Source organism: Kogia breviceps, chromosome 13, assembly GCF_026419965.1.
Source record: "Kogia breviceps isolate mKogBre1 chromosome 13, mKogBre1 haplotype 1, whole genome shotgun sequence".
Lineage (NCBI taxonomy): Eukaryota > Metazoa > Chordata > Mammalia > Artiodactyla > Physeteridae > Kogia > Kogia breviceps.
This window is the reverse complement of record NC_081322.1, coordinates 5,826,388-5,852,579: the sequence shown is the minus strand read 5'-3', so window position 1 is coordinate 5,852,579 and position 26,192 is coordinate 5,826,388. Positions and strand designations below refer to the sequence as shown.

Below are 26,192 nucleotides of genomic sequence, written 5' to 3'. Positions count from 1 at the left end.
CACCTCAAAATGTCTCTGTTGACCTTTCATTTTATTTTCATTGATTATTTAGTAAAATTTTCACAATAATTATTCAAAATATACCTCTCTCTCTTTAAACCCCGAGTCACTCCCTCAGCCAATTCTCTAACAGAAAAAAAGATCAAATGCCCTTCTCTTTTCCAGGGTAACCTATATATATATATATGACCTAAATATCACCCGCTTCTACTTCCTCTGAGATACTTAAATTAAATCCCTGATTAAATTCCTTTCCAGATGTTTCTCCCTCATTCTTCATCATCTCAATTAACCACATAATTATCCAACCAATTACTCAAGCCAGAAACCTGGGAATAATGCCGCTTATTCTCTCAAAACACAACATCTAATATTTTAGCATTTCTTGCTGATTCTATTTCAAAAATATGTCCCTAGTTCATCTATATCTCTCCATCCCCATAGCCTCTGCCTTTGTGTAAGCTGGCATCTCTTCTTGATTGAAGGAAAAGCTTCTCAGTTGGTGTTCCTGCTTTCATTCTTGTTCTATTTAATCAATTAGTCATACGGCATTCAGAGAAATATATATTTCTTATTGTAAATATCATATGGAGATATTTACATATGGAGATATAAATAGTGCTTTCCCTTAGGTTTAAAATAAAATCCTAATCCTTTATCATGGCCTTTAGTGTCCCACGTGGTTTCCCTAGTTTACTTTTCTACACTGAGGTCTTCCCACTCTCCCTCTAATTCACTCTTTTCCAACCTTATTGGCCCTCTTTTGGTTCTTCAAGCACACTAAATGTGTAACATTTAGCAACCAAATGTGTAACAACTGTCAATCAGAGGTACTACATTAGAGCGTGTGTCACCAAATACACCCACATGAAGTCATTTGAATGTAATACACAGCTCTTTAAATTTTATAATAAGAGAAATTACTCAATATTTTTCAGAATTAAGTGTTGCTAAGAAACCTCTGTGAACCCTGTGATGTTACAGTTTGTTTATTTTTAGTTTGTTTGCTTGCTTTGAGGAAAGCAAGAAGTATAGACTTTCAGGAAGAAAAAACATCTTTCAAATCCTATGCCACTGACAATTAAACAAGTGTTTTTATGAGAAAATACTATCAAAAAATGTAGCTCTTACCATTGTCTGATCCAAGAATCAACACCTGGAATAACTGATGAATTTATTTAAAGGAAAAAATTTTGTGACATTCTTATAATTCAGCAGGACATCACAGTTCAGCTGGAATAAAGCTCAGTCACTGCATCCAGCTCTACTTTGCTTGTTTTGATACAGAAATTTTACGCAAGTGAATACAATGAAAAAAAGTAATTTCAAAAACAGTTGACACATGTATAAGAAAGGTGTCCAAAAGTGTTTCTGTCAGTGTTTAGAACCCCATCATATTAATTTATAACAAAACATTGACTTCCGAATTGATGGTACAAAAGCAATAGCAAGAACTATTGCTCCAGAAACATTCTGTTCCAAGAAAAATGAAGATTTATTGTGTTAAAGTTGTTTCCAGGAAAGCACAAGTTATAAAGAAGATGCCAAGCTCTTTCAAAATTGTATTGCTAAATGCCGTGTGCTGAACAATTTTATTAGAAAATAGTTTTAAATTGCAGATGTTTCAGAATTATTTTTAGTTTTAAAATAATTTTTTGAAATAATTAAAAATGTAATGAAAAATTACAATAGAAGAGAGAACTCTACACCCTTCAAATCATTCACTAATTTTTAACATTTTGCTATATTTTAACATTAGTTCTAAAACTATATATAAATATATATATATATATATTTAGATTATGTATATATATGTAATCACTTTCTCTGGACCATTTAAGAACAGGTTGAATAAAATGTGCCACTTTACCTTTTAATATTTCATGAGGTTTTCCTACAAGAATGAAGACTTTAAATGCCATGGAATAAGACCACAAGAGCCTATCTCTGTCATTGATTACAATTATGAATTCTGAGGACAGTACAAAAAAAAAAAAAAACTACCTGAGGGCTCTGAAAAAATGAAAAATAACAGGCAGATAAAAGAGACGGTCAAAACTTGAGGAAGAATTAACATCAGTACTGTTCCTCAATGATCTTTTTTTTTCTCCTTTGTTTCCTAACTTTGACCCAAGGAAAACCTAGAGCTATAGTTATGGAACTGTGTAGTGGATACAGACAGCAAAAACTTTAAGAGAAGCTGCCTCTTTCTGGCCATAAGGCCAGAAAAAGTGGAAAATTCAGGGTGTGTACAAAGAATGTTGCCTGCCATTTCAATAAACAAAGGATGTTGTGACCATTAAGTCATCAGCCACTGCAGCCAACCCCAGTGGTGCACCCTGCAGGGAATTCAGGATGGAGAAAAACAGGATACTGACCCTAGATAGTTAAGATGCATATTAAAGGAATGATTTCATGAAGCCCAGACTCTTGCATCTTCCCGTACCAATAAAAGCATTACAATCATTGGCTTTAGGTTAGCAGTATTTTTTTTGTGTGTGTGATTAGCAGTATCTTTTGATGTTCAACTACATGTGTGTTTTGTTTTTGCTTTTGCTTTTTGTTTTTCAGCAAAAACTCCTATATATCCTCTCTCTATATATATCCTCCCTTACCTCTTTGGAACAGTTCTTCAGAGCTATCTGAGAGGCTGATTCCTGGGCTGTAGTCCTTAGTAAGATCATCGAATAAAACATAACTCTCAACTTTTAGGTTGTGCCTTTTTTTCAGTTGACAAGGGTGAATTCCTTTTCTTTTCTTTCTTTTTTTTCTTTTCTTGCTCTGCTGCAACATCAAACCACTGCAGGAATGTATGTCTCCTGCAGTTACTGGAGGTAGAGTCATGGGTATATATAAAAATCACAAAGTTAAACCTGTATCTCAGGCCAGATGAACAGAGGAACGGGGCCACTATTGCCAAAGGGCATATGGTGTGAAATTTCCATTATTTTTTTCTCTATTTTTTCTCAACTTTGTCCTGAAGGTGATCCCCAGTCAGTCAAATGTAACAGCTCAGGAGGCTAAAACTATGAAAGGAGCCTAACTTTCGAGCTAGAGGAACTAGGAAAGAGGGCCCTTGGTAGTCAGAACTTGTAGGTGAAATATTGGAGAAGATAGAACAAGTGAAGGAACACCATGATTCCATGTATGAATCAACACAAGTGTAACCAGGTAGAGTAAGGGGTCCCCAGAGGAAAAGAACCTGACAATTTCTTTGACAGAAGAGAAACCATTTTAGGTGTAAGTCATTTTGTGATCTAAGCTTCGCCACAATGCTTGCTCTTGGCCAGGCCAGGGAAACAACCATATTGGAGACAATAAATCAGTTGTAAAGACTCCCAGTTCTATTTTGAAGGTAAAGGTTAGCCTGAAGCACTTTCTTTAGCTATTTTGCAGGATCCAAAACCCCATAAGGAATAAAGATGTATGATGCTGACCTCTGCTGACCCTCATGACTTTAATCATCTACTCTGTCAACCTTTACCCCAATTCTATGCTGAATTCTCCTTTGATCAAGCCTCTCCATGAATATGCATACACCACCCAAGGCCCCTCATAAATATGCATGCGCGCTTAGCTTAAAACTTCCCGTTTTGCTGTTAGAGGAGACACTGTTTGGGGAAAGATCCCGCATGTTCTCCTTACTTGCTGCAGGGAATAAATCCTTTCTTCTCCCACACTTTGCCTTCGTTGTATCATTTGGCTAGACACCCACCAAGAGGCAAACGCAGTTTTCAGGTAACACAAACAATGGACTCACCCCAATCTGGGCAAGTGTGGAGAAGCCTCACGAAAGCATAGAAAAGACTTTGAGAACCACTGCCATGAGTGGCATAGATGGATCAGACCTAAGCACCATAGCAAGTGCTTTCAAAACTTAACTGACAAAAGAATCAATGCTGGCAAAAGGCAAGAAAGAACTTGCAGCTGAACCTGCGTAGGTTGATTGCCTGGTAAAACTACAGTCACAGCAGCACCAACAGTAAGTCAACATTCTCCAGAGCGATCTTACAGGATCTGGACTCTCATGACAAAATCGTCTGTGTGTCCAGTCTAAGCAATCTAAAATTATTTGACATAAAAAGACCTAGGGGAGGGCTTCACTGGTGGCGTAGTGGTTGAGAATCCGCCTGCCAATGCAGGGGACGCGGGTTCGTGCCCCAGTCCGGGAAGATCCCACGTGCCGCGGAGCGGCTGGGCCCGTGAGCCATGGCCGCTGAGCCTGCGCGTCCGGAGCCTGTGCTCCGCAACGGGAGAGGCCACAACAGTGAGAGGCCTGCGTACCACAAAAAAAAATATATATATATATATATATTTTTTTTAAATATAACTTTTAGATTATAAATAATGCAACTAAAAATAAAATATATAGAGCTGATGAGAAAAAGGAGTGGAATTAATTATATTGCTCAAGTACTAACCAAAAGTTAGTTGCATTGGGCAAAATATAATTCAAAGGAAAAGTTATTTACAGAAACTCACAGACATATATTAATAATAAAGAAATGTGTGATATAAAATCTGCACTATATATTTTTTAGACCACAAAGGAATCTTCACAACATTTTTTTGAAAATCAATATCATAGGTCCCATGTTCACTGACTAGAATTCATTGAAGTTAGAACTCAAAACAAAATGTTGATGAAAATATAATATTTGGAAGCTAAAAATTCAATTTAAAATAATATATAACCTAAGGTGGATATCAGAAAGAAATATATGTAGGCCTGAAATAAAATAAAAGTACAATATATCAAATCTCTTGAGTGTAACAAAATTATATATGAAAAAAATTAAATGCTAAATGCTTTCAATGAACAAAGTTTTAAATTCTAGGAATTAGACCTATAATCAGCCATAAATTTTATCCATATCATCACAGTAAGTAAATAATTATGATTTAAATTAGTTATTAAAATATACATAAATAAAAACAAGTTAGTTGACTCTCCCCCTGCAATTTGCCAGTGGGTTGAAAAATCTATTACTAGAAAACTCCTGGCAAGTCTGATTAAGAAGAATCAATGCATTTGACTTTATAGAACCTACATTCTAAGGGAAGTAAATAAGGTATGCATGTAGTAAGCAAGTCCTTGGTTTACCTGTACTCCCCCCTCACTCTAACTGTAGCCAGTGCCCTTGGAGGAACACAGGGAGAATAGAAGAGCAAAGCAATTGTCTTTGTTTCTTATCAGTTTAATCTGAAGTTTATTGGACATCATTTTACAGCAAGTAATTCTGTTGAAAGATGATTGCATCTTTAATTCTTTCTACCTATATTTCAGAAGGCAGGGTTGGCACTCAGAGCTATGACACATTAAATCACTACTAACCCTGCCGTTCTTTAGTGGAATAGCTAATCTCTAGAAAGTGCCCAAATCATTCCACTCCCACCCTTCAAATAAAGGATACTGGTGCCAAGTGTTTGGGCAGCACAACTCATTATGTGTTGTGCACCTGTGCCCTCCAGGAGGCTCTTGTTCCAGGGTTGCAACAAAGGAGGGAATGCTTAGAGCTATTCTTATAGTTATCTTACAGAGTAATTTTAGGTTGTGGAAACTCAAAATGTAACAGAGAACGGACCTGACTCCATATTGGATCGATTCCTTTAGCTCTAACCCTTGTGCTCTGCTGCCTGTGCTAAGCCATGCTGGCTCTGCTCCTTTGTAAAGGAATGTTGCCTATGCCTGAAATATACATGATAGCCCAATCTCAAGGCTCTGCCTCCCAGGATTGACCTTTAAATGTATAACACTTTTACATTCTTACAGAGATAAAGCTGCAGAACAGAAAATAACATCTGTCTTGTTGGAGGTTTGCAGGAACATCGTGACCAGACCTACATGGACAGCTGTAAGAACAGAGGATTATCACATGCCTGCCGGGGTCTAGCTGGCAACAAGAAGTTCGCAACAAGGAGCCCTATTCCTTGCCCCAACGCCTCATGTTTTGATTTATTGGCCTGTCGTGCAGCGAGAAGTACGAAGTTGGATTCGGTAACAATAATTCTTCAAATTGGCTTGTATTTTGTGCGTCCTCTTTTGCCTTTTCACGTGCTCTGTTAATTCATTTTTACTATATTTTACTAAAGTATTGGCCAGCAACTGAATGTGAATAAAAAACCAAACAAAACTGGTCCTTCACCACAAGTAGTTTGAGAAATACTGCTTCAGTACATCGGATGGCTTTTCTAGCAATGTTTGTAGCTACTTCGAAAAACCCAGAGGGAGCAGCTGCCTAGCAGCTACTAAGTGAAGCATCAGTTTCAATTGCAGACACTGTGATATCAAGTTTGTTTGGGGGCACCTGGAACTCCCTTTGCACTCTCAGTGACATTTCTCAGCCTTCACCCTTCATACGTGCCTTTATTCAAACAACAAATCAGCTGCTGCAGGCATCAGGCTGGTCACCAGTGTTCTGCGGTGAGCAAGGCAGGTGTGGCCTTGGCCTCAGAGACTTTAGTGGAGATATTATCCCTTTGCCACCACTGCCCTTAGAGTTTCCTTGTCCACCTAGTTTCCAAAATTCGCTCTCAGAAAAGAAGCTGATATTGATCTTAGTGTTAAAAATAAGCAAAGTGTTACTCTCCTCAAGGGTAGCTCATGTGAATTATTACTTCTAACTATGGGATGAAAGGTTCAAGTGTTAGGTTAGTGAGGTTCAGGATGAGGTAGGGAGAGTGTCTTGCTCAAGGGAAATTACAGCACACATACAACTCTGATTTATCTGGACTAAACCCAGGGACACTCCCTTCTCCCCTAAATTGTGTCTCTGGGCATTCACCTCAAACTCAAGGACCATGGCCTTAACCCGGAATGGCTATTCTCCATCAAGTAATAGTTAAGTAAGTATTGGCCCTTTCTGCGATCTATCAGACCTTGCCCTTGGAACACTTTAACTCAAAACTGCAGCTACAGTATCAAAAACAGCAATCACAAAATTTCTCATTCACTCCTTTTAATTGCAGAGGAAAAGTCATGTTTGGTCCCAATCATTGTCAGTTTCTTCTAAACTAGCTAGGAAGACATTTTGCTAATAACATGCCAGGAAATATACCTCCCAGGAGAGATTTGTTCTTTAGTGGCGACTGAAGGACCTCTTAGCAAAGAAAATAAAGTGGATGACAAAGTGCAAAACGTTCATTAAAGTGTTCTCCAAACATGTTTTATATGAAAAGAAAAATGATTTGGCTACAGAGAATGATTGGTATGTCAAAAATTTCATTTCAGGCAACAATTTTGTTATTAGAACAAGCCTCAGTTGTCTACACCTTGGTTTTGTTCAGAAGATGTAACACCAGATAAGTTTTAAAAAATCTTCCAATGCTGTTATCTGCCCCACAGTACTTCTATTGTAAGTACAGAAGATAACAGTTCTGATATTTTTTTTCATTTCCTTGGGTACCAAATCTCTCTTTCACTGCACACCATGCCTTTCACGCTGCAGCTGTCTGCTGTGGCAGCGCTACTCCAGCTGCTGAGGAGACCTGAACAAATAATCAAGGGGTTTGTCTCTTGGAAGGAGGAAATATACTCTTATCTTTCAAGTCAGGCTCTTGCATGTCTTACAAGGAGCAACTGAAATGATTCTTATAGTCCAAGGTACCTCAAGAATAAAGTCACTAAATATAGAGGCATCTTAACACTGACCAATTCCCTGAATAGGTGATCACTTTATAAGAAGTGGGTTTATAGGAGTAGCTAAATCTGAACATGCAGGCAGCACACTGCTGTCCCTTGCTAGAGAGGCCAGAGCTTGATTTCATACGAAACTCCTAAAGCCCTGTAAGGTTGTGTCACTTCTGCCTTCAGATTACTCCTGTTTCATAAGAAGTTTCACAGGAGAAGGATTTCTTGTTCTCCTTGCATTAATGGTTGCCAAGTATCTCTTTAAAATAGGTCTCAGCATTCGAAATACAGAATATCCAAGACAAAGGAGACTTACCATGTGGCCGCATGATATTGTAAAAATGTGTCCAATTCAAAGGTCAGGGCTTCCCTGGTGGCGCAGTGGTTGAGAGTCCGCCTGCCGATGCAGGAGACGCGGGTTCGTGCCCCGGTCGGGGAGGATCCCACGTGCCGCGGAGCAGCTGGGCCCGTGAGCCATGGCCGCTGAGCCTGCGCGTCCGGAGCCTGTGCTCCGCAACGGGAGAGGCCACAGCAGTGAGAGGCCCGCCTACCACACACACACAAAAAAACAAATAAAAACAAAGGTCCGAAGACCAGAAGGTTGGTTATCACTTTGCTTGGGTCTCTCAGGTTTCTTAACTATAAAGCAGGTTTAGAAACTGCCTCCCGCAGAAGTGTTATAAAGATACAAGTAGCGGATATGGGTAAGTGCACCTTGAAAAACGTAAGAGTGCTCTATGTCAGTGGTTCTCAAACTTTAGCGTGCATCGGGATTTGTTACAACACCTACTTTAGGCCCCACTTCCTGGTGTCTGACTCAGCTCGGACCGGGTGGGGCTGGAGAACGTGAGGCTGAAGCTGCATGTCTGCATAGCACACTTTGAGAATAACTGAGAAAAATCAATGTATTTGAAACGACATTCAGGGCTTCAGTCTCACCCTTTTTCCTTGACTATCTCTGCTTTAAACAGAGCAGTTGGGCATGTTTTATTTTATTTTATTTTTTGAATTTAGTGTATAAATACCCAGTTCTGTTATCTTTTTTAAAAATTTTATTAATTTATTTTTGGCTGTGTTGGGTCTTCGTTTCTGTGTGAGGGCTTTCTCTAGTTGCCACGAGCGGGGGCCACTCTTCATCGCGGTGCGCGGGCCTCTCACTGTCACGGCCTCTCTTGTTGCGGAGCACGGGCTCCAGACACGCAGGCTCAGTAGTTGTAGCTCACGGGCCCGGTTGCTCCGCGGCATGTGGGATCCTCCCGGACCAGGGCTTGAACCCGTGTCCCGTGCATCGGCAGGCAGATTCTCAACCACTGCACCACCAGGGAAACCCCCATGTTTTATTTTTATATCTTTGCCAGTATTGGGCCTGTGGGTAATATTTCATTTGAAAGGAGGTTGAAAATTGTCAATTTTTAAAAGTATTTATCAAAATGGTAAAGCACTGGACTGTACATCTTCCCTAACCTAAAAAGAGTGAAATGAAGTTTGTAAATTATCTGAGTACTTTGATCAAATGGAAAATCTAAGCTAAACATTACGGGTTCAAAATCTGAAAATTTCAAGAGCCCATTTTATCCATCTTTGTTGTCCTAGATACTTAGGAATTCCAAATTGTTGAGGCACTCACAGATTTAAATCTGAAAAAATCTATAAGGAGTGCAAGATTTTTGTTTGATTATATCATTAATATTGTATTATAAATCTAGAGACCAACTTTTTAACATAATTGATCCTTTCCGGGTTTTTTTTGGATGGGGGGGGGTATTAAGGAATAAAATCAGTTTGTCTTAGGCAACTGAAAGGCATTATATAAATTGAATTTATGATCAATTTTTTTTAACATCTTTACTGGAGTATTGCTTTACAATGTTGTGTTAGTTTAGGCTCTGTATGATCAATTCTTAATAATCACAGTGCATGGAGGAAAAATGAACATTAAGCAATCACATGGCTTCTTCCAAATCCTACCAGTAAGCAAAATATATACACAATATTTACACTGCAAAATATATGGTGGGATTTTCTTAACAGATATTAATTACTAATTTTATTTGTTTATATTAATATGAGAAATTAAAAGTGAAGTGGGATTGGACATAGATTATAGTTTTTAATACTATTTCCTATGGGAAGGAACCAATCTCCTTGCAGAAATGACTATTTCCATATATGTAAGAAATATACAAGATGAGCCTGAGACAGCTTTTTTACCAGAAACAAAGCAAATTTTCAAATGACTAGTGGAGCCATGACAAACTAACAGGAGCCAACTCAAAGGGGCTCACGCTAGGGGCTTCCCTGGTGGCGCAGTGGTTGAGAATCCGCCTGCCGATGCAGGGGACACGGGTTCGTGCCCCAGTCCGGGAAGATCCCACATGCCGCGGAGCGGCTGGGCCCGTGAGCCATGGCCGCTGAGCCTGCGCTCCGCAACAGGAGAGGCCACAACAGTGAGAGGCCCGCGTACCACAAAAAACCAAAAACAAAACAAAGGGGCTCACGCTAGCCACACTTGGAGCAATTTGATCATCAGAAAGGATACTGACTGCAAGTAATTAACACACATTTTATATAAAGTTTTGTATTTTTAATGACAAAAAAAACCCCTTCATTGGCCCACAGTGCTGGCTACTAGAGCACTAACACATTACTTTGAAATAGAAAGTAAAGGAAAATGGCCAAGCATTCATCCTATACTCCTATAATTTCAAAGTAATCAATAGTAAATGGGGAAAAATTGTTCTTTATAGAAAATGTTCAGCTTTTAAAAACATGCAGAAAGAATGACAGAATTTGAAAACAACCAAAGTGAAATAATAAATCCAACAAACAATTATTAAATGGATTCTAAAGCCGTTAAGTGAAACGTTAATGAAGAACTTTATATTGGAGAAATCAGGCTGACCCCACCTGTAACCACTGATTAACTTTAACATTCATTAAAAATGGAAAAACAAGACACTTTGTGCTTTAAGAGGTACTTCAAAAGGAAGTTGAAAGCATCCATAGAAGTATTCCTGCCAAATAATGTATCTGAATCTAATCACACCCCCATATCTAGCTTACAGGGAATAGAGGAAAAGTTAATAACATCAAATGAAACCATCAGCCAGATATGGAAACTGAAACATTCTATTGGACAAGAGAATGGCTTTCTCCAACACAGCAATAATATGAAAGGTTACACCATACAGAGTTTAGAAAGACACATAACCCATAAGAGTAAGAAGACTCTAGACTCTAGATTCTAATTTGACAAAACAACTATAATCTATAATCATATATGTCAGAAACAGTTGGGGATATTTTATTACAGACTGGAGGTTGGGTAACATTAAGGGAATATTATTAATTTGGTTATGTGTGATAATGGCATAGTGATTATACATAGGTGTATGTATATGATGTATGTAATTATGTATATATATACATTTTATCAGTTATATATACTTACTGAAGTGTTTCCTGGCAATGCCATGATGTCTGAGATTTGTTTTTAAAACATTTAAGCAAAATAAAATGTTAATGGGAAGAAGAAATAGTTGAAACAAGATTGGTAAAATGTTCATAACTGTTGAAGTTAGGTATGAGAATATAGGGGTTTAATATAGTATTATCTCTACCTATGTGTAGGTGTAGAAGAATCAACATTGTGAAAATGACTACACTACCCGAAGCAATCTACAGATTCAATGCAATCCCTATCAAACTACCAATGACATTTTTCACAGAACTAGAACAAAAAATTTCACAATTTGCACGGAAACGCAAAAGACCCTGAATAGCCAAAGCAATCTTGAGAAAGAAAAACGGAGCTGGAAGAATCAGACTCCCAGACTTCAGACTATACTACAAAGCTACTGTCAGTAAGACAGTATGGTACTAGCGCAAAAACAGAAGTATAGATCAATGAAACAGGTTAGAAAGCCCTGAGATAAACCCACGCACATATGGTCAGCTTATTTTTGATAAAGGAGACAAGAATATAAATGGAGATAAGATATCCTGTTCAATAAGTGGTGCTGGGAAAACTGGACAGGTACATGTAAAAGATTGTAATTAGAACACTCCCTAACAGCATATACAACAATAAACTCAAAATGGATTAAAGACCCAAATGTAAGGCCAGACACTATAAAACTCTTAGAGGAAAACATAGGCAGAACACTCTATCACATAAATCACAGCAAGATCATTTTTTACCCACCTCCTACAGTAATGTAAATGAAAACAAAAATAAACAAATGGGACCTAATGAAACTTAAAAGCTTTTGCACAGCAAAGGAACCTCAATCAAGATGAAAAGACAACCATCAGAATGGGAGAAAATATTTGCAAATGAAGCAACTGACAAAGGATTAATCTCCAAAATATACAAGTAGCTCATGCAGCTCAATATCAAATAAACAGACAACCCAGTCCAAAAGTGGGCAGAATACCTAAATAGACTTTTCTCCAAAGAAGATATACAGATTTCCAACGACATTAGAGAAATGCAAATAATTTGATTTGCATTTCTCAATGTGTACTATAATAAGTATTATAATAGAACAATGTACAAAATTTCATGAGAGCCAAGAGTAGGCAGGAAGAGCTACATCTAACTTACAGCTTTACAGATGTTGATGTACAGGAAGTTGGAAAAGCAAGTAGATCTCTAGACAGAGAAATTTTTGTCTATTTTTTACACTTCTAGTAAACAATTACCTGGCACATAAGTATTATTTGTTGAATGAAAGTGGCTACGAGTCAACTATTCCAATACCAATGTCTAAATGTCAGATTGTGGCTGAAAGACAGACTAATCAAGTTGATTAACAACTACTACTATTTTTTTAATCATTCACTGACTACATAAATGATTACCTTTATGTATTTTTAGGGCAGTCAGTCCAACGAGCACACCATTACAGAAAAAGAATGGCCCTAAAATTTAATTTTCATATTCTGCTAAAATTAATCTATAGCAGAAAAGTCTCATACATACAACTGTGTTAGAAAAACTACTTTAGGTGCAGGGTTTCCTTAAAACGGATCTTAGGTTAGTATCCAAGGCAACCTTATTTTCATCCTAGTAAAAATAGAACCCTCTCAATAAGAAAAAAATTATATGACATTTACATGCTTGTTTTCCATCATGTTTCTTTTGTGAAAATGTGATGACAGCTTTTTCACATTTTTCAGTTGGTCTGCTTTTCTTCTCAGTCTGCATGTACTCTGCACAGGAACCCTTTTCAGTTAAATGTATTGCATTTATTTTCCTCTAGTCTGTTATTTGTCTTTTAACTTTGCATGTGGTGTCCTATTGCACTCAAGTGTTTGATTTACATGCCATCTGATCTGTCAGTGTACTCCTTTATGTCCTCCAAGTTATGTATCTTAATCAGAAAGGCATTTCTCATTTTAAGATGATTTTTAAAGTCAGTTATATTTTCTTTAATTTTGTTTTCTTTTGCTTTTCATTATTTTATATTCTGTTCTTTAATTTATCTAGAATTATGTTTCGGAAGGGAGCAAGGTAATGATTTAACCTGTTTGTTCCCCCCCGATGATAACCTATTTTCACAATATCACTTATTTAATCATTTATTTTCCCTGACCCATCTTATAAGCATAATTTACAATGCCACCTATTTCACAAATGTTAGATATTAATATTTCGTTCTGAACATTTTTTAAATTTATGGTTCTCTACTTGTCTTTATGTGCCAATACAATATTTTAAATTACTATGGCCTTTAAGTATGTTTATATATATGGGCATACACACCCCTACAGACTGTTCCTGATTTTGGTTTTTGCTTTTCAAAATATTGAAATTATTTTGGAATTTTTCCTTCCAAACTGATTTGAAAATTAGTCAAATTTTATTAAAATTCTTCTTGGATCTTGATAGAAATGGTATTAAATTCATAAGATTGACATTTAATATTAAGCCTATTCATTGAGGACTGATTAATTGATTTGGATGTGTCACTCAGAAAAGTTTCATAGTTTTTTTCATGACCATTTCTTAGGATCATTCCTATGTGATTTACTGGTTTTCTTACAGTAGTAAATTAGATTATTTTATTTTATTCCTGTATAAATTCCTGTATTTATTTATAAATTCCTGTATATTCCTGTATAAATTCTGGCATATATTTACACAGAAGAGTTCTACTTATTTAAGTGTTGATCTTTATTTAGTTATCTTAATAGATTCTCTAATTAGTTTAAAATTTTTATTAATTTGCTTAGATTGTATAAGTAGACAATAATAGTCACTTCAAATAGTTACATGCTTTAAGAATTTTGTATAGTTTGTCTCCACTGAAATATTGACTAAAGCAATGACAATGGGTACCCTCATCTCATTTTTACAGACTTTGGTGAGAATATTTCTATTTTGACTATCACATATGAAGCTTAGCGTAGTTTTTCGGGTTCTGCCTTTTAGCAGAGTGAGATGTTTTGCTTGTGTTCCTAGCTTACTGAAATTTAATTTTTTAAATTATATGTAAACAAATTTTAGCTGAAGCCTTCGTATTAAACCTTGAAATTCTGGAATAACCTCTATAATAGTGTGATGTTGTCTATCAATGTCTCTAATATTTATGTTTTTAAAAAAAATTTTGTTGGAGTATCATTGATTTACAGTGTTGTGTTAGTTTCAGGTGTACAGCAAAGTGATTCAGTTATACATAAACCTATATTCATTCTTATTCAGATGCTTTATCCATATAGGTTATTACAGAATATTGAGTAGAGTTCCCTGTGTTATGGTTATGTTTATTTATTTTTTGAATTTATTTTTTATTTTCTTAACTTTTTATCTTATATTGAAGTATAGTTGATAAAAAATGTTGTGTTTGTTTCAGGTGTACAGCAAAATGATTCAGTTATACATATATATGTATCTTTTTTTTTTTCAAATTCTTTTCCCATTTAGGTTGTTACATAGTATTGATCAGAGTTCCCTGTGCTATGCAGTAGGTCCTTGTTGGTTATCCATTTAAAATATAGCAGTGTGTACATGTCAATCACAAACTCCCTAACTATCCCTTCCCCTCCTTCCCCCCACCCCCCGTAACAAGTTCTCCAAGTCTGCAAATCTGTTTCTGTTTTGTAAATAAGTTCATTTGTATCTTGTCTTTTTTTTTTTAGATTCTGCATATAAGCAATATTTTTGTCTTTCTCTGTCTGACTTACTTCACTCACTATGACAAATAAATTCCCTGGCTGTCCAGTGGTTAGGGCTCCACACTTTCACTGCAGCAGGCAAGGGTTCAATTCCTGGTCAGGGAACTAAGATCCCACATGCCAGATAGTGTGGCTGGAAAAACAACAAAAAAAGGTTACAATATTAATGTCTCTTTAGAAGCACACTACTGGGCATCATCCCCAGAATAAACTAGCCTAATAATAAACTGGCATTGCAAGGACCCAGGACCTTAACCCAATCTGTGTGAAGGGCCAAAAAGAAATTATGTTCATGTCTCTTACTGTCCAGATTTTAATTCTATTAAAACATGATGTTTGTGATAGAATACTATTATTGTGCTGGTGATGTACAAAGGCAAAGACAGTGCCAGTTAATTGAAAGAACCAGTTACTTCTGTCTAATGGGTCAATTATGAGTACACTTCTTTTGGAAGGCTAATTTTCAGCTAACTCAGATGTCAGTGAAGCTTTTGCCTGAAGATTTTTACTCTTTTTTAAGGGGTAGGTAAAACAATGAATTGATTTTTTTCACCCTTCGGCCCCTGTGTTCCTTGAAGATTCATTTAATCCTTACCTATAGGTCCAGGCCCTTGCCACACTCTAACAGTCCCCAAAGGAAGAATTCGAAGAAATTCTACACTGGCAGCTCAACATTAGTCAGCCTCACTGCAAGTCCCTTATATGTCTGTTACTCTTCAATCCTTTCAGTGGGCGAAGGACTACCCTAAAATTAAGACTTTCTAACTTGATCTCCAATGCTTTTATTCACTCATTAGCATTCATGTACTCATCCAAAGTTTTTGAGCAACTCTAGTGATCCAGTACTGTCCCTCGCTGCTGAGGACAGAGCAGGGAATAAGGCAAGAGCTTTATCCTCATGACATCTGCATTGAAATGGGAGGGGCACATTAGAGTGGAAAGAAAGATGATCAATAAGAAAACAAGTAAATGATCAAGATTGAGAAGTGCCATAAAGAAAATAAATGAGTCAACTCAAAAAAGACTGGGGAAGACCTACCTGAAAAAGTGACATCTGCGCTCAGAGCTGAATGGCAGGAAAGAATTGGCCACGATAATAACCTTACAAAATATGATTCCTAGTTAGAGGCCATAGTATCAGCTGGAGACCTAAGGAAGGGATGAACCTGATAGACTTGAAGAACCGAAATAAGGCAAAGCCTCATCAACATGATGTCTCCCTCCTAGAGGGCTGCCTGTTGCCTTCGGATGGACACCCCTGAAGCTGCAATTTATGACAAGATCTGACTGATTCCCAGGCTTGGAGACTGGAATACTAACCACAGTCAAATGCAGCCCTGTCTAGCCTCATGGTGCCTTCTGTCACCATCTTAGCGTATTCCTCACGATGCTAATTCTGATCAATTGTTCATCTCTGTCTCTATCGCTGCACTGTGAAATCCTTGATCCTTAAGGGAAAGTCTGTATTATTCATGCTGTGCTTTGGACCTCAGTCATATTTGAAACACATCATATACTAAAGAAAATCTTACATAACCCATTCGTTTATATCACAATCTACTGATATGAATGGCAAATAATACTAGAAGGATGTAGAGGAAGAGTGAGTAGTACCAGAAAATATAACTGAGCCAAATGCAAACGTTATAAGCTAAATACATTTTCTGCAAACATTTTATATTACAAACTCTGTACCACTTAGTTAAGTATATCTGGATTGCAGTTACTACGAGACATTGACCAAGAATGATGGAAAACACTACATTTGGGAAAATGATCATGTGAACACAGTAAACATTTTGTAAGGCATTGCTAACTTTATATAAAGTACATCGTGGTACAGAACACTCTTGCAACTCCTTGCAGGAAAGTTCTTAGAATGTCTAGGAGAGAAAGTTAAAAGATAATAAAATATCTAAAAACATATCTAAAAAGGGAATGTGATTCACAAAAAATAAAACCATTATCTAGAAAAGAGAAAATCTCTTTTTACTGAGGAAGGGGTAGTGGAGTCTGCCCCTGGTGGATTTCTGTTGGCTAATTGACTTCAGTTAAAATTTCTCAAAATGGTTAATTTATTTTGTTTATGTATGTGCACGCTGGCTTTTAGCATTTATTTGAATAAATGACGAGATGTTATTTGGCCAAAAATCATTCATTGAACTTGTATCCTCTCCAAATGATTCTCCGAATTGTCATAACACAGTCCCCCATGTGATCTCTGCTATTGTCTCCAGTACTGCTAGTTGCTGCCAACACTCTGAAACTATGCTTATTCTGAATCAAATAACGATACGGATATTTTACTTCAACCAAAACACGCGAAACAAAGTGTCTGCACCACACCAACTTACATGCCTTTAAAAAACATGTCTCGGGGCTTCCCTGGTGGCGCAGTGGTTGAGAGTCCGCCTGCCGATGCGGGGGACGCGGGTTCGTGCCCCGGTCCGGGAGGATCCCACCTGCCGCGGAGCGGCTGGGCCCGTGAGCCGTGGCCGCTGAGCCTGCGTGTCCGGAGCCTGTGCTCCGCAACGGGAGAGGCCACAGCAGTGAGATGCCCGCGTACCACACAAAAAAACAAAAAAAACCCCCAACAACAACAAAAAAACATGTCTATGTCTATGCAGGTATCCTAGGCTGGGGGAAAGAAATCTGGATCGTGTCAGAGAACTAGATATTAACCCAAATCAGCCGTGGATAACATTATATGAGCTCGACAATATACTATCACTTATCTTTACTTCAATCCCCAATAAAGCACAATATACTTTACATGTTTCAATTTTATTTTGCAGTATGGTTGAGGTCAGTAATAAAAGATTTAAATTGCTATTGTACTTAGTAAAGCACATAATAATAATAGCTAACGAAGATTGACTGCTTACAATAAGCTAGGGACTTTGATAAGAGTTCTGCCTGCATTACTTCATAAACAGACATTACAGAGAAGTACTTTTGTTATCTCTAGTATTCACAAATGAGGATACTACAGCTTAAAGTGTTATTAACTTGCCCAAGGTCATGGAGCCAGTAAATAGCTGAGCCAAAATTTTAGTCCAGTGTGTTTGATTAAAGACCATGCCCTTAACTGTTAAAGTAATGTGATTATACTAGAGTGCCACTGGCTTCATACTCTTTTATCTAGTGTCCCATGTAACACATTGTCCATATTTCCAGGAGGATTTATATGTTTGAGAGTATAGGAAGTAGCCAAAAAAACAGAATGCTTCTCTGTGTGTAGCTAACTAATCTCTTCAGAAAGCAAGAATGTAGCACCCTCTGGGCTTCCCTGGTGGCTCAGTGGTTGCGAGGCCGCCTGCCGATGCAGGGGACGCGGGTTCGTGCCCCGGTCCGGGAAGATCCCACGTGCCGCGGAGCGGCTGGGCCCGTGAGCCATGGCCGCTGAGCCTGCGCGTCCGGAGCCTGTGCTCCGCAGCGGGAGAGGCCACATCAGTGAGAGGCCCGTGTACCGCAAAAAAAAAAAAAAAAAAAAAATGTAGCACCCTGTCATCATCAAAGCTTACTGGCCCTGACAATAGGAACAGATGGCGTGCCTGAGACTATATAGCAGCACATAAACCTTCTGGCAGAGAATAAATGAGAACATATAAGTAAAAGCAACGTCACCATCACTTGAGAACCAAGTCTACTCTTTGTTTATTCTCTTTCAGCAATTTATGAGCTACATGAAGACATTATGAGTGATACTTTCTGAAGATTTGGCATATTTTGGCCATAATCATCTTCATAAAGGAATGTGTGTTTAGACTAAGGTTTGATGAGAACTTGTTTGATGGAACAAGTGCTTGTTACGGGCCTGGCTTGTTATACAGACAGTTTCTAAAGTATGCAAAGCAATGGAATAGATTAAGGAGAAAGAATGTAAATCCTTCTTTGCTGCAAATAGAGAAAATATATCAGTATGATTCTTTGCTAAGGATTAGACATATCCATCCTTTACATGAACACCCATTGGATAATATCAATCCATATGCCAACGCTAAAATACAAAACCAGAACTCAAAAGGACCTCTTTAGAAATGCCTAGTTCAAGGTCTTGTTTTCCTCTACATTCAACAGCCACCAATTAATGTAAAAGCGGTACCCATTTCTAATTGAAGTCCATGAGATTGCATCAGTTCTTCTAGATCCAGTAACTATTTCATGTTGAAGAAAACTATATAAAAGTAAGTCATTTCTACTTTGAAAGAACAAATGTCAGCATTTTAATTTTTCATATTGTATCCACCATTTTCTTTCTGCTCCGAACAAATGGTGTTACCCAGTTAATCAGAATCCACTTAATTCTACCTTACTGTTATTTAACAGTTCCTCGGGGCTCTTACACCTTCTCTGTAAAAAGACGATCAAAACAAACAGTCAAATTTCAATGAAGATTCTAAAGTCGGCACTGCTTTTCCAAATAGACCAAAAAAAATGAACAAGGAGAGAGCAATGCCAAAGTACACTAGGAGATTGAACAGAACACCTACCCACCTCTATAGTAATTAACTGACACTGTGCAATAATAGGATATGAATGAGACACATTAACTTCCTTTTCAGTTCTCTAGCATAAAACTTTCTATTACAGGTAACTATATTTCAACTCATTGCTTCATAGTTAAGGTTTCTTTTTTTTATTTTAATTAAGTTTCTGAAATGTGCAAGAATACTGTGGACATATTAATATAAAAATGTGTTGTTATACGCTATGCTTTTTCATTTGAAAATTACTGGTATACAGATGTGAGAAAATTGAAGCAAAGCTCCAAAACCAAAGGTCCTTGGGCTAAAACAATTTGGGGATAAATAAAATGCAAAGTTGTAACTATTTTTAATTGTTCATTTAGGGATCAAAACTCAAATCCAAAATATTGTCCTCACTTCACTAATGAAATATACTTCCCTTTATCTAACTTTACAAAGAAACTTCTAATATCTCAATAAACTAACATGGATGGAACTTAAAGCCAGATAATCAAAACAGAAAAAAAAATCTTTCTAGAATAATATAATCATACATTTTAATAAAAGTGAAGACAGAGAATGGGACATGATATATGTTTTCAAGAATACCTAGTAAACATTAGTGCTAATATTAATTTATTGAAGTATTACTTGTATTACCGTCACTAATAAAACTATCTTAAGAATTTCATAAACATGACACATGTCTTTCAACAATATTCCTGTTTGGTACTTACAAAATAACACTTTGAAACATCCTTGTAATCATTAGGTCAATTATCCCCAAATTATTCTCTAAATTTAGTGCAATTCTGATCAAATTCTCATTACATTAGAGTTGTCTCTGTGCTGTATATGCAATGGCTTTTGATAAATATATAAGTACTTGCTATTATAGTAACATACAAAATAGTTTTACTGTCCTAAAAACCTCCTGTGTGACACCTCTTCATAAGTCCCTCCCTCTCCCTGAATCCCTAGCAACCACTGACCTTTTTGCTGTCTCCACAGTTTTGCCTTTACCAGAATGTCATATAGTTAGAATCATACAGTGTATAGTTTTCTCAGACTAGCTTCCTTTTTTACTTGAGATTCCTCTGTGTCTTTTCCTGACTTGATAGCTCATTTCTTTTTATCGCTGAATAATGGCCCATTGTCTGGGTTTATTTATTCATTCACTTACTAAAGGACATCTCTTTTGCCTTTATGTTTTGGCAATTATGAATAGAGCTGCTATATCCATTGTATACAGTTTTTTCTGTAGAAAAAAGTTTTCAGCTCACCTAGGTAAATATCAAGGAGTGTGACTGCAGGATCCTATGGTAAAAGTATGTTTGGTTTAGTAAGAAACCACCGAACTATCTTTCAAAGTGGCTGTACCATTTTGCATTCCCACCAACAACGAGCTAAAGTTCCTGTTGTTCTGCAGCCTCGCCAGCATTTACTGTTATTAGTGCTTTGGGTTTAGCCTTTCTAATAGGGGTGTAGTAGTATCTCATTGTCATTTTAATTTATAATTCCCTAATAACATATGATAATGAACATTTTTTCATATGCTTATTTTCCACTTGTATATCTTCTTCTGTGAAATGTCTGTTCAGATCTTTTGCCCACTTTTTTTTTTTTTTTTTTTTTTTGCGGTACGCGGGCCTCTCACTGCTGTGGCCTCTCCCGTTGCGGAGCACAGGCTCCGGACGCACAGGCTCAGCGGCCATGGCTCACGGGCCCAGCCGCTCCGCGGCATGTGGGATCCTCCCAGACCGGGGCACGAACCCGTGTCCCCTGCATCGGCAGGCGGACTCTCCACCACTGCGCCACCAGGGAAGCCCTTGCCCACTTTTTAATTGTCACTTCCAATATTTTTCTTCATCTTTTGTTTTCAGTAGTCTGACTATGATTTCCTTGGGTGTGGTTGCTTATACATATTAAGCTTAAGGTTAGCTGAGCTTCTTGAATTTACAGGTACATTTTTTGCCAAATTTAGCAATTTGGAAGGCATTATTATTTCAAATATTTTTTCTCGCTGATTTTTTTCCTCTCATTTAATTTAGAGGCTCTAGTTACATACGTTTAATATTTCTGAAGTTGGCCCACAGGATTTTGAATATTTTAAAATTTCTCTATCCGCATGGGCTATTTTTATTCATCTGTCCTGAAGTTTATTGGCTTTTTTGGTCATCACTAATCTGCTATTAGGCCCATCCAGATATTTATTTCAGATATGGCATTTTCTGTTCTAGAATTTCCATTTGTTTCTTATTTAAAGTTTCTATTGACAGTCTGAGATTTCTCTCTCATTCATTAGGGGCAAATTTTCCTTCATACCCATGGTCATACAACAGCTGCTTTAATAATCCTTGTCAACTAATTCCACCATCTTATCCCAGGTTCAGTTTCTATTGCTTGTCTTTTCTCTTGGGTATAAATAACAATTTCCTATTTCTTTTTATATGGCAGGGTATGTTATACTTTGTCTGGAGTCTTGTGAATTATACATTGTAGACACTTTGTAGACTTTGTTATGTTCCTCCAAAGAAAAACTGTTTTCAGGGAGTTATCTTGTCTTAACTGAAATTCAAATTGCAAATAGTCTTCCCTGTGGTGAGTGACTACTGAAATTTCACCTCAGATCTTTTGCACAGGCTCCGGACACGCAGGCTCAGCGGCCGTGGCTCACGGGCCCAGCCGCTCCACGGCACGTGGGATCTTCCCGGACCGGGGCACGAACCCGCGTCCCTGCATTGGCAGGCGGACTCTCAACCACTGCGCCACCAGGGAAGCCCTCACCTCAGATCTTTTTGCCTAACTGGGCTGCTCGAAATCTTTCTAGTACCTGTGAAGTTCAGGGGTCACACAGAGATTTGAGTAGAGATTATACAAATAATTTTAGTCTTCCCTCTTTGTCTCTCTCCTTTCCATGATTTCTGTCCTTGTTTTTCAGTTGACATAATTTTCCCATATTCTAACCTCTGGTTTTTCAAGCCTGGAGCAATGGAAGTTTTTTATGTCTGTGTTACCCACCTAGCATAGCACATACTGGGGCCTTAGTCTAAAAGGCATAAAAGTTCATATGGTACAATTTCCTTCTTCCAAGTGGTGACCCAGCAAATATCTCTCTGCTTTTGGCCACTCTCCCGTGCCCCCAAATGGTTGTTTTTTATATCGTGTCCAGAGTTTAAAGTTGTTATCTGTGGGAAGCTTGGTCCAATAGGAGCTATTTTGCCATTACAGGAAATTGAAAACTTTGAAGCAATGTTTTTGGTAGCAAAAAAAAACCCCAAAAACAAAATTTGCAAGTGTCCACGAGCAGAGGCATGGTTACATAAGTTGGGCTATAATCACAAAAAGAAGTATTGAATAGTACTAAAAATGAATGAGCTACAGCCATATTCTACAATGTGGATGAATATTAGTATAGTAGTTAGTATAAGACATATTATGGGGCTGCAAAAATAATATATGATGAGCTTGATGACTAAGCAGAGCAAAGATTTAATATTTCTCATTCTAAGACTGCTGTCAGTCTAGAGCAGGAATCAGCAGATTTTCTTGTAAGGCACTAGATGGTAAATATTTTAGGCTTTATGAGTCACAGGGTCTCTATTGCAACTACTCACCTCTGTCATCATAGCGTGAAAGTAGCCATAGACAATACATTAGTGAACAGGCCTGGCTGTGTTCCAATAAAACTCAGTCTCCAAAATCAGGTAGTGGGCTGGATTTGGTTCATGGACAATGGTTGCCAATCACTTGTCTAGATGATTCTCAAGAGCTTGGCCTTTCTGAAGTAGCTCAGAGATTCAGGCTGCTTTGACCCATTGACCTCTCACCGTCTCAACAGCAGGGTTCCTCCAAGATCACAGTATCATGAAAAGAGAGCGTTGGAGGTGGTTGTATATCAACGATTATTGTAGCCCACAAGTTACGCATACTACTCCCTCGAATATCTTGGTCAGAATGTATCCTATGACCCTAACCAACTATGAGAAAGCTAGGGAAAGAGGTAAGAACGCTTGTGAACACTAGGAATGGCTAACGATATAATACTGAGTAAAAAAATAAATAAACAAAACTGTCCCAGAAGATTATACATGGCATAAGGAGCTTATTATGGAGTGAAACAGGTAAAACTAAACTATATAATTATTAGGTAGTTAAAAGTGCATAATGATAATAAAAGGCAGAAAAAGCAAATGGGATACATATAAAATTAAGCATGGCGCGTGTCTTTTGAGGGACACAGGGAAAGAACATAGAGGTACACTTAAACTTTTGGTGTTATTTTAATTCTTGGACTGATCATTGTGCTCAAGAATGTTTATTATTATAAAAGAAAATAATTCCATGATGAAAGTTATCCATTCAGAGATTGAGATTATATGTGTAATAGTTAATTTTATGTGTGAAGTTGGCTGAATCATGTGATGGCCAGATATCTGGTTAAACACTTTTTCTTGGTGTATCTGTGAGGGTGTTTCTAGAAGAGACTGGCATTTTGTTCGGTCGACTGAGTCAAACAGATTCTCCTCCCCAATGTGGAAGGTCATTGTCCCATCCACTGAGGTCCTGAACACAGCAAAAATGCAGAGAAAAGTTGAATCCATTCTCTGCCTGATCACTTGGGCTGAGACATATATCTTTTCCTACCTTTCCTTCAGACTCAGACTGGAATCCACACAGCTCTCAGGCCTTCAAACTACATCACTGGCTTTCCTGGATCCCCATCTTGCAGATGGCACATCTTGGGATTTCTCAGCCTCCATAGCTTATAATGAATCTCTTTCTAGACATTTCTTTGAATTAATGAACCTAAAAGCACAGGAAATAAAGAAGAAAGTTATCTAAATCCCTCATTCCTCAGACAACATAATAAAATGTAGAGCATTTCATTTTAGATTTTTTAACATGTTTATTGGAGTATAGTTGATTCACAATGTTGTGTTAGTTTCAGGTGTACAGCAAAGTGAATCAGCTATACATATATCCTCTCTATTTTTTAGATTCTTTATCCATCTGGATCATTACAGAGTACTGAGTAGAGTTCCCTTGCTATGTAGTAGGTTCTTGTTAGTTACCTATTTAATACCTAGTAGTGAAGAGCAGTATGGAAGCTCCCTACAAAACAAAACTAAAATCAGAACTACCACATGACCCAACAATCCCAGTCCTAGGCATATGCCCAGAGAAAGCCATAATTCAAAAAGATACATGGGGCTTCCCTGGTGGCGCAGTGGTTGAGAGTCTGCCTGCCGATGCAGGGGACGCGGGTTCGTGCCCCGGTCCGGGAAGATCCCACGTGCCGCGGAGTGGCTGGGTCCATGAGCCATGGCCGCTGAGCCTGCGCGTCCGGAGCCTGTGCTCCGCAACGGGAGAGGCCGCAACAGTGAGAGGCCCGAGTACCACAAAAAAAAAAAAAAAAAAAAAAAAGATACATGCACCCCAATGTTCATTGCAGCACTATTTACAATACTAGGACATGAAAGCAACCTAAATGTCCATCAACAGAGGAATGAAGAAAGAAGATGTGGTACATATATACAATGGAATATTACTCAGCTATAAAAAAGAACAAAATAATGTCATCTGCAGCAACATGGATGGACCTGGAGATTGTCATACTAAGTGAAATAAGTCAGACACAGACAAATATCATATGATATCACTTGTATGTGGAATCTTAAAAAAAGGGTACAAATGAACTTATTTACAAAACAGAAGTAGAGTCACAGATGTAGAGAACAGACTTATGGTTACCGGGGGATGAGGTGGGGAGGGATAAATGAGGAGACTGGGATTGACATTTTAGATTTTTGCTATGAATTTTTGCATTTTTACATAGTCACAATCTCATAGGTATTGATACTTTCATCCTGCTTTTGTTCGGTTTTATTTTCACTTAACATGGCAGCATAAATCTTTTTCACGTTGATACAAATACAGTTATCATACTTTTATAGGAACTCACACTATTCCATTCAGAAATAATTCCATGGTAAGCTTATACATTATTCAAGTAAATACTACAGACTTAGATTTGTCATTGTTATTGTTTTTTATTTCTGTTGTTTCCGTGATAAGACATATGAGAATGAGTATCTTTGCTCTGAGAGGTATTTATGTTTGTTGTTTTTTTTTTTTTTTTTTTTTTTTGTGGTATGTGGGCCTCTCACTGTTGTGGCCTCTCCCGTTGCGGAGCACAGGCTCCGGACGCGCAGGCTCAGCGGCCATGGCTCACGGGCCCGGCCGCTCCGCGGCATGTGGGATCTTCCCGGAATGGGGCACGAACCCGTGTGCCCTGCATCTGCAGGCGGACTCTCAACCACTGTGCCACCAGGGAAGCCCAGAGAGGTATTTATGGATATCAAGTTTTTCTCTTAGGTTACACATCCATAGTAAAAATTTCTGGTAGCATTTTATGATAGTTTTGCAGCTTTTTAATGGCTATTGAAGAGATAAAATTTAACCTTGATTTGATTTAAAACAGTGTTCAATTGTGATCCGAAGAGATTAAGTGCCTGTTAGAATGAAAGGTTTTGGACTTTTGTTCTTGTTGTTATTTTGTACTGGGATATTTTGTTGTTGTTCGTGGATACTGCAAGTGCTGTATAAAAGGAAGTTGCTGAGACCTCAGAGACCTTTTTGGACAGAAAGTCATCATAGATAAGAAAAGATCTTGATGCTTCAGAAAGGTGGTGTTGAAAGGCACAATAGCTACAGTTAGGCCAAGCAGTGTCCTTAAGGATAAGTGCAGAGTACAAGGGAAAGGAAGAGTTGTATCCAAGAATGTTTATGCAGTAGAGATTTATAAAGACAGCCCCAAACTATACGCATCTGCTATTCCCCTGAGTAGAAGCACCCCAAATCCAGGTAGTAGGGACTCAACAACTCAATTGCTTCCAGGAATATCTCTAAGG

General features: G+C 37.8%; 1 long non-coding RNA gene across 2 annotated transcripts in view; it reads right to left on the bottom strand.

The window, feature by feature from the left end:
* The window catches only part of LOC136792417 (uncharacterized), a 342,612-nt gene that overhangs the window by 59,674 nt on the left and 256,746 nt on the right, over positions 1–26,192 (bottom strand). Inside the window, exon 4 of one of the 2 annotated variants that reach the window (XR_010836189.1) lies at positions 23,926–24,087. This is a non-coding gene — a long non-coding RNA (uncharacterized lncRNA). Of the gene's footprint in view, positions 1–21,312; positions 24,088–26,192 lie in introns of those variants that run through there. The other variant, XR_010836188.1, reaches the window with a different exon arrangement.